Source organism: Hemitrygon akajei, chromosome 6, assembly GCF_048418815.1.
Source record: "Hemitrygon akajei chromosome 6, sHemAka1.3, whole genome shotgun sequence".
NCBI classification, from domain to species: Eukaryota; Metazoa; Chordata; class Chondrichthyes; order Myliobatiformes; family Dasyatidae; genus Hemitrygon; species Hemitrygon akajei.
The window spans coordinates 135,086,055-135,094,129 of record NC_133129.1 but is presented as its reverse complement, the minus strand read 5'-3'; positions in this window follow the sequence as shown (position 1 = coordinate 135,094,129).

The following is an 8,075-nucleotide window of genomic DNA, read 5'->3' as shown; positions in this document are numbered from 1 at the left end:
GGTTATAAGAACAATGTTCATGTTGTAATTCTCTTTAACACAATCCTTGCCATGTTGAAGCAGCTTACATTGTCAGCTTTTGGCTAAAGATGGCAACCATTCTTTATTTTCTTATCATCCTGAGAAGTCAATGGAAGATATCCCTTGTAATAATCTTTGGAGCCACAGAAGTCCACTGGCCTGAAGATCAAGAGAAATTTCAACTTTAAGTTAGTAGTAAAATTGGCCCAAAGCAGCCAAGTTAATTGGTTGTTCATTGTTTTAAATCCAGGTACTGACTTCCCCTCCTGAGAAATGCAAGTCTTTTTTGGCATTTGTTTGCAAAAGAATCCAGCTTCATCCACTTTGGAAAAAATGCATTAGTGCATTTTCAATAATTTTAGGAGTTTTCTAAGCAGAATATTCTGAGTAATCAGTGAACTCACTGGGATAGCTCATTGGAGCTTTGACCAGCGGCCAGTCCAGATGTCGGAAGTTTGGAGAAGAGGGGACTTCAACCAGGTTCACTGCCCGAGGATAAAAGACAGGAGCAGGTCGTGGCAGCATAATAGAGCTTCGACCAGCAGCCAAACTGTGTTTGGGATTGATTAGTAAGAGCAAACTAAAGGAAGACAGGGTCAAGTGCAGCAGTCATTGTCTGAGTGGACGTAGTCTGAGTGGCTCCGCAAAAAGAGGCTTCACTCAGAGAAAGCAAAGAAAAACTCAAGTTTTTTCATTCCCTTCTTTATATCTGCTCAGCTAGGAGAGTAGGGATGACAGGCAGGACAGTGGAGTGCCCCTCTTGTGGGAAGTGAGAAGGCAGGGAGACCTCCAGTGTCCCTGTCAGCTACAATTGTGAGGAGTGCATCCAGCTGCAGCTTCTAAAAAACCGCGTTAAGGAGTTGGGCCTCGAACTGGATGAACTCCAGATCAATCAGGAGGCTGAAGGGGTGGTAGGTAGAATATACAAAACTGTAGTTACATCCAAGGTGCAGGACACAGGAAACTGGGTGACAGTCAGGAAGCGGAAAGGGGTTAAGGAGCCAGTGCAGAGTACCCCTGTGACCATTCCTCTCAACAACTTTGGAAACTGTCAGGGGCTGGGGAGGGGTGGGGGTAACGTCACAGTGGTCGGGTCTCTGGCACTGAGTCTGCCTCTGTCACTCAGAAGGGAAGGGGGTAGAAGAGACACACTGTGAAGATAGGGGGTTCGTTAGTTGGGGGAATGGACAGAAGCTCCTGTGGACAAGAACGAGATTCCCGGATGGTATGTTGCCTCCCAGATGCCAGGTCCAGGACGTCTCAGACCAAGTCCTCGGCTTTCTTAAGTTGGAGGTTGAACAGCCAGTTGTCGTGGTACATATGGGTACCAATGACATGGGTAGGACGAGTGACAAGGTTCTGCATAGGGGGTTCAGGGAGTTAGGTGTTAAATTAAAGAGCAGGACCTCTAGGGTTGTGATCTTGGGATTGCTACCCATGCCACGTGCTAATGAGACCAGAACTAGAAAGGTAATACAGTTTAACACGGGGTTAAGGAGTAGGAGGGAGGGTAGATAGGATTTTTGGATCATTGGGCTCTCTTCCAAGGAAGGTGGGACCTGTACAGAAGGGACAGTTTACACCTGAACTGGAGGGGAAATATCCTAACAGGAAAGTTTGTTAATGCTGCACAGTGGGCTTTAAACTATAATTCCAGAGGGATGGGAACCAGAGTGCCAGAACAGTTAGTGGAGAGGTTGTGGAGGCAGATATTGGTAAGACCTCAGACAAAGTTAGAAATCAAAAGGTTGAGCATGGTGTGACTAGTGTCCTGAGCTGCCGATATATAAATGCAGAACAATGGATCATAGTGCTGAAGATGACGTAGCTGGTTTACAAACAGAGGCAATGTGTGGTGAGGAGAGGCTGTTGAAAGGGGAAATTTGTAGCCAACAGGATGAGTTGCAATGTAAAAGGTGGCAAAATCAAAATCAAAATCAAAAAAATCAAAGTACAGGACAGAAGGTGTTGTATCTGAAAGTGCACTGTATACAGAATAAGGTGGATGAACTTGCAGCACTATTGCAGATTGGGAAGTATGATGTAACATCACTGAATCATGGCTGAAAGATTATAGCTGGGATAAACATTGTATCGAAAGGACAGGCAGGAAGGCAGAGGGGGTCGCCATTGCTCCGTTGGTAAAAAAATGAAATCAAATTATTGGAAAGAGGTGACATAAGGTCAGAAGGTGTTGAATCATTGTTGATAGAGATAAGAAACTGCAAGGGTAAAACGACCCTGCTGGGAGTTGAATACAGACCCCCAAACAGTAGTAAGGATGTGGCCTACAAATTACAACGGGAGATAGAAAATGCATGCCAAAAGGGCAATGTTACAATTGTCATGGTGGACTTCAATATGCAGGTAGATCGGGAAATTGGAGTTGGTGTTGGATTCCAGGAGGGTGAATTTCTAGAGTGCCTAGAGTTGGCTCTTTAGAGCATCCTGTGGTTGAGCCCACTAAAGGATCAGCTATTCTCAACTGGGTGCTGTGCAATGAACAACCTATATCTTATGGTCTTATAGTTTGCTGAGTTTCAACACCAATTTTTCAGTTTGCTGCGTTAACATACTTCTGATTCTACAACATTTGATAGCACTGGAAGGGGCCTCACTATTAGCACTGGCTATCAACTTTTCAGCTTGACCATCAATAGATCACAAATTGAGCTCCACTGCAGTATCCATGATGTATGTACCATGTGGAATCAACATGAAATTTCTAATTTTGTGGACCTGTGTCCTTTCAATGCTGCTTAGCTCCAGGCACAGTCATACCACTTGGGGAGCATTTGGAAGACATCTTAATGGAGTAGCCCAAATTAATACAATTAAAATATTTAGCCAAATGTTACAAAATTTGGCTGAATATTTACATTGATTACTTGCATTACAGCACCTTGTAAGACCAAGCTATGTAAGCAACAACATAGTAACAAATCTAGGCAATGATAAATCAACCTTGATTCACTAATAGTTCAGAATAAGCAACAATGAATAAAAAGGCATTAAGTGAAGACATAAAGCGCGAGGTTGTCTCAGTTACGTATATTGACCTTACTGCTGCAAAGCACAAATAAGAATAAAACTCAGCATCAATCAAAGCACCAAACTCAGGTGTGGACTAGATGTCCTTACAAAGCAAAAACAGAAAACCAGCATTTCAGGAAGCAGCAATGAAAAAAGAGAGTCAATGATTCAGGCCAGAGACCCTTCATCAGAAGTGGCCTTTTTGTCCTCTTCAGAACTTATTTTCCTGCATATCATTCTATTATCGACAAACCTGTCTGTAACACTCAGGCTCTGCATCTGGAGATTTAACATAGGTTGTAAATAGCTCTGAACCCAGCATTGATCTCCTGGCAATCAGCTAAAGACTTACCAACCGAATAACATCCCCTTTATTGTGAATCTTCCTTTCCTGTTAGTCAGTCCTCAATCCACAGTGATAAATAAACCTAGTGCCTTGTGAAGTTAGCTTTTATGTGACATCTTATCAACTGTCTTCTGAAACCCTAAATACACTTCATTTAGTAGCTGCCTTTATCCACCCTGGTCTCTATATCTACCAAAATCTATTAAATTTATCAACCACAATTCTCTTTGGTAAAACCATGTTAATCTGTTTGACTGTACTGATTTTACTTGTGTCCTGCAATTATTTCCTTAAGAAAGGATTCTACAGTTTCCCTCATATGGCAGGCTAACTGGCCTAAATGTCTCTGTCTCCTTCCTTTCTTAATGATGAGTGCTATTTTTACCATAGGTGGTCTCCACCAAAGGAGGAGTAAAGCACTTTTCCTTCCACTAGCCTGCAGGTTATCCGCGGGCAATGTGCAACTGTTTAGCCTCCCGATCAAGGTCATGTGAAGACATGGAAGCAGGCGGTGGATGGTCATATGAGCAGCTGGTACGTATCAAAAGTCCTGGTTATGTGATCACTGTCACCAGGCAGACAAACTCTGAAGAGTATTGATAATAGCTGGGGTCACCCATCTTGTAAAGGCATTGCCAGAAGGAGGTAATGGCAAACCACTTCTGTAGAAAAATATGCCAAGAACAGTCATGATCAAAGACCCTGATCACCCACGTCATACAACATGGCACATAATAATGATCAAACATGAGGAAATCTGCAGATGCTGGAAATTCAAACAACAACACACACAAAATGCTGGTAGAACACAGCAGGCTAGGCAGCATCTATAGGGAGAAGCGCTGTCGACGTTTTGGGACGAGACCCTTCGTCAGGACTGATATAATGATGATGATTACTTTTACTATTTGGTAATCTGCTTAAACTTCAACAGAGTGTTCAAGATCACAAACAATGCTTTCAGTATCTCTGCAGCCATATCTAGGACACAGTCCATCTGTAACTTTTAGTTTCATTAGTTTCCCGGAACCTTCCCATAAGGCATACAGGAGCTGGTTGAGAGATGTCACAACAACAACCTTGCACTCATTGTCAACAAGACCAAGGAAATGATTGTGGAGTTCAGGAAGGGGAAGTTATGAGACCCACACAAACCATCATTGAGGGGTCAGCAGCAGAAAGGATAAGGTCATTGTGATCTTTGAACATTCTACATCATTAGATGAGATTTGGTTATATTATATTTAGAGATACAATGCAGGATAGGCCCTGCTGGAACTTAAAGCCACATCACCAAGCAACCTCCGACAACCCGGGTGGGTTACTGGCATCTCAAAACCAGTCGCTTTGGACAGATGGTCGGCAACTTATTTAGAAGGAAAACTCTGATCTTCAACCTCCTCTGCATGTGGCTATACCTACTCACAAGGAAGACTTTGGGAGTAAACCACGAGGAAAAATCCAGACTTGGAGTCCCTGAGGCAATCTTACTGTACATTGAGTTCAACACTGACTGGCAACTCCTGTGACGCCACTGATGCCAAACTGTATTGGTCTCTACTATTCACTTAGACTCATCATCTGTGGACATAGGACGAGCCTGCTCTCCATACCATACTGCCCCAGCTAGTGTACCAACTTCAACAGCTCGGATGCAACACCCATGGTCGACAACCTGACCAACGGAGGGCCTCCCAAAAGCTGTACTTGAGCCTAGCAATGTGTGCTTTCAGGCTGTTTTATCTTCTGCCGGATGGAAGAGAGAAGAAGACAGAATGCCCAGGGTGGATGGCAGTTTTGATTATGTTGGCTGCTTTATTGAGGAAGCAAGTATAGACAGAATCGATAAAGGGGAGGCTGGTTTTTGTGATGTTCTAAGCTGTGTCCACAACTCCCTGCTGTTTCTTCTGGTCACAGGCAGAGATTACCTTACGAAGCTATTATTCATAAAGAGTGTGCTTTCTAGAATCAGAATCAGGTTTATTATCACCGGCATGTGTTGTAAAATTTGTTAACTTGCAAATAATTGTACTCTATTATGCATAGATAAAAATTAGTAAAAGTCGATGGGTACCTGCCAAATGGCTTTAGCCTCCTGAGGAAGTGGAGGCATTGGTGAACTTTCTTGGATGTGGTCAAATCACAAACAAGAGAAAAGCTGTAGATGCTGTAAATCCAAGCAACACACACTAAATGCTGGTGGAACTCAGCAAGTCAGGCAGCATCTGTGGAAAAAAGAACAGTCGACGTTTCGAGCCAAAACCCTTCCTCGGGACTGGAGGAAAAAAAGCTGAGGAGTACATTTGGAAGGTGAGGGAGGGGAGAGAGAAACACAAGTTGATAGGTGAAACTGGGAAGGGAAGAGATGAAGTAAACAGCTGGGACGTTGATTGGTGAAAGAGATACAAGGCTGGAGAAGGGGGAGTTGGATAGGAGAGAACAGAAGGCCATGGAAGAAAGAAGGGGGAGTGGTAGGAGCACCGGAGGGAGGTGATGGACAGGCAAGGAGGTAAGGTGAGAGAGGGAAAAGGGATTGAGAATGGTGAAAGTGGGGGGCTTACTGGAAGTTTGAGAAATCGATGTTCATGCCATCAGGTTGGAAGCTACCCAGACGGAATATAAGGTGTTGTTCTTCCAACATGAGTGTGGCCTCATCGCAACAGTAGAAGAGGCCATGGATTGATAAATTGGAATGGGACCATTCAGGGCCTCAAAGTTCTTCTAGGTAAGGCAACACTTCACCTCTGAGTCTGCTGGGGTCATATACTGTGTTCAGTGCTCCCGATGCGGCCTCCTATATGTCAGTGAGACCTGGCGTAGATTGGGAGACCAGTTTGTCAAGCACCTATGCTCCATCCACCAGAAGGGGAACTCCCAGTGGCCACTCATTTTAATTCCACTTCTCATTCCCATTCTGATATGTCAAACCTGGGTCTCCTCTACTGTCGCAATGAGGCCACAGTCAGGTTGGAGGAATAACACCTTATATTCTGTCTGGGTAACCTCCAACCTGATGGCATGAACATCAATTTCTTGAACTTCTGGTAATGCCTCCTCCCCACCAACATTCCCCATCCCCTTTTCCCTGTCTCACCTTATTCTTCCCTGCCCATCGCCTCCCTCTGATGCTCCTCCCCCTTTCTTTCTTCCATGGCTTTCTATTCTCTATCAGACTCCCCCTTCTCCAGCCCTGTATCTTTCACCAATGAACTTGCCAGCTCTTTACTTTATCTCTCCCTCTCCTGGTTTCACCTGTCACCTTGCATTTCTCTCTCTCCCCTCTCCCTACCTTTAAAATCTACCCATCTTTTTTTCTCTAGTTCTGCTGAAGGGTCTCGGCCTGAAACATGGATTGTACTTTGCTGCCTGGTGAGTTCCTGCAGCGTTTTGTGTGTGTTTTTTGGCTGTGGACATGGTTGGATCAAAAAAGGCTATTGCTGATGTTCATTCCTCGGAACATGAAGCTCTTAACCTCAGCACCTGATGAAGAAACAAGCATGTGCACTGCCCTGTGCACCTTTCTGAAGTCAATGACCAGCTCTTTTGTTTTACTGACATTGAGGGAACGGTTGCTGTCATGGTTGTTACTAAGTCTCTATCTCCTTTCACTACTCCAACTCATCATACTTGAGATATGGTGCTATCATCTGCAAATGTGTAGATGGAGTGTTAGAGAATCTGGCCACGCAGTCATGCTCCATCACAAGCACAACCTTCCCACCACTAACAACATCTTCAAGAGACAGCACCTTAAGAAGGCAGCATCCATCATTAAGGACCCTCACCAATGGGGGCATGCCCTCTTCTTGTTACTACCATCAGGAAGGAGGTATAGGAGCATCAGAAAGCTTATTCCCGTCTTCAGATTTCTGAATGGTCTGTGAATCTATTAACAGTAACTCATGATGGTCCATTCCTTCTAAAGCACAATTGCTCATGTTTGCCCAACACTCTAAGCCCCACCGCTACATGTACCTATCCAAATACCTCTTCAATGTAATTATTCTCACCTTGGCCACGTCCTCTGGCAGCTCATTCCTAGTACTCACCATCCTCTGGGTAAATAAGTTACCCCTCATGTCTCTTTTAAACCTCTGCCCTCTCACTTTGGACTCCCCAACCCTGGGAAAAGACCACTTTATCTAATTCTAAATATATCTTAACTATTCACTTTTTATAGAAAGCCTATAAAAAGTATTCACCCCCCCCCCCCCACCGGGAAGAGTTCATGTTTTATTGTTTTAAAACATTGAATCACAGTGGATTTAATTTGGCTTTTTAACACCAATCAACAGAAAAAGACTCTTTCATGTCAAAGTGAAAGCAGATCCCTACAAAGTGATCTAAATTAATTATTTAATTACAAATATAAAACATAAAATAATTGATTGCGTCAGTATTCTGTCCATTAATATGACACACCAAATCATCAGTGGTGCAGCCAGTTGATTGTAGAAGTCACATAATTAGATGAATGTGAAATGGGGACACATCTTTTTCCCTTATTAGGGAGAGAGAGAGAGCCTGTGGTGTGTCGAATTGCTGGATGAACGAGTCTTTGGGGTACTGCAGATCTGTGTCTTTATTGATGCTTTACTGCATGCTCGAGTGCTTGATGGGTGGGGAGTCATTGCTTTCCTGCTGCTTATGCGTGGGAGGGGGAGCTCGGGGGGGG